We start from the raw sequence: 959 nt of genomic DNA on the forward strand, positions 1-959 counted from the left end.
TTTGACTCAGAAGAATGTTACTGTCATTCGGAATTATAATCCGGATAATATTATGAATTCTCTGATCTTTTGTAACACAATTTAATCCTTGAACACAGCTTTCTTTTCTTTGGTGCTTTGCACCTTGAGCCTAGCCATGACTTTAAATGTTTTGTCTCAAGTTTTACTTGACACAGAAACACCACAAGCACTTAACTGGGGAACTCTTTTGAAGTTTTGATTTTTCTTTCAGTTACTCCCAGACAGTGGTGCTCAAAGCCTTTGGCATACTCTTGTTAATTTCAATTGATCTCGACTCTAAATATTTTGTCTCAAGGATTACTTGACACAAGAACACCACAAGCATGTAATTAGGGAAACAACTCTTTGAGCTTTTAATCATGTCTGACCTCCCTAGTCATTGATGCTCAGAGCCTTGGACCTTGCTCTCTCTTTTTTTTTTTTTGGCTGTGCCTTTTGCTTCAAGGATTAAATTTTTGTTTATTTCAGAGAAGTCATAATAATTCTCTAAATTCCTATTCCTTGTACATCAACATTCTTTTATTCAAATTTTAATATGCACTGTTCATGTCATGCATTCAGAGTCACAGAAAATACCACTACATGTAAGTGAATAAGACTACTCTTCAATATAAACTCAATTTCTCATGCAATATATCACTTCTTTTTCTTTTTCTTTTTAGATTCAAGTTCAGTGAGTGGTACATGAGACAGAATGAAACTAATTCTAAGAACTGAAAGTACTAAAGATCATGCAAGCAATCAAAGCAACAGAAAACAGAAAACAACAAAATAAGAACGGAAGAGAAATAGAATGAAAGGAACTCAACCACCTTAGTTATGCTAGTGGCCATCTCCTTCCTCCATGAAGAACGTTCATCTTCCTTTGGGGATATTAAAATAAGCAGAAAAGCCATAAGCGAAGTGACACAACACCAAACTTAAAGGTTTGCTTGTCC

Source organism: Arachis hypogaea, chromosome 17, assembly GCF_003086295.3.
Source record: "Arachis hypogaea cultivar Tifrunner chromosome 17, arahy.Tifrunner.gnm2.J5K5, whole genome shotgun sequence".
In the NCBI taxonomy this organism is placed as follows: domain Eukaryota; kingdom Viridiplantae; phylum Streptophyta; class Magnoliopsida; order Fabales; family Fabaceae; genus Arachis; species Arachis hypogaea.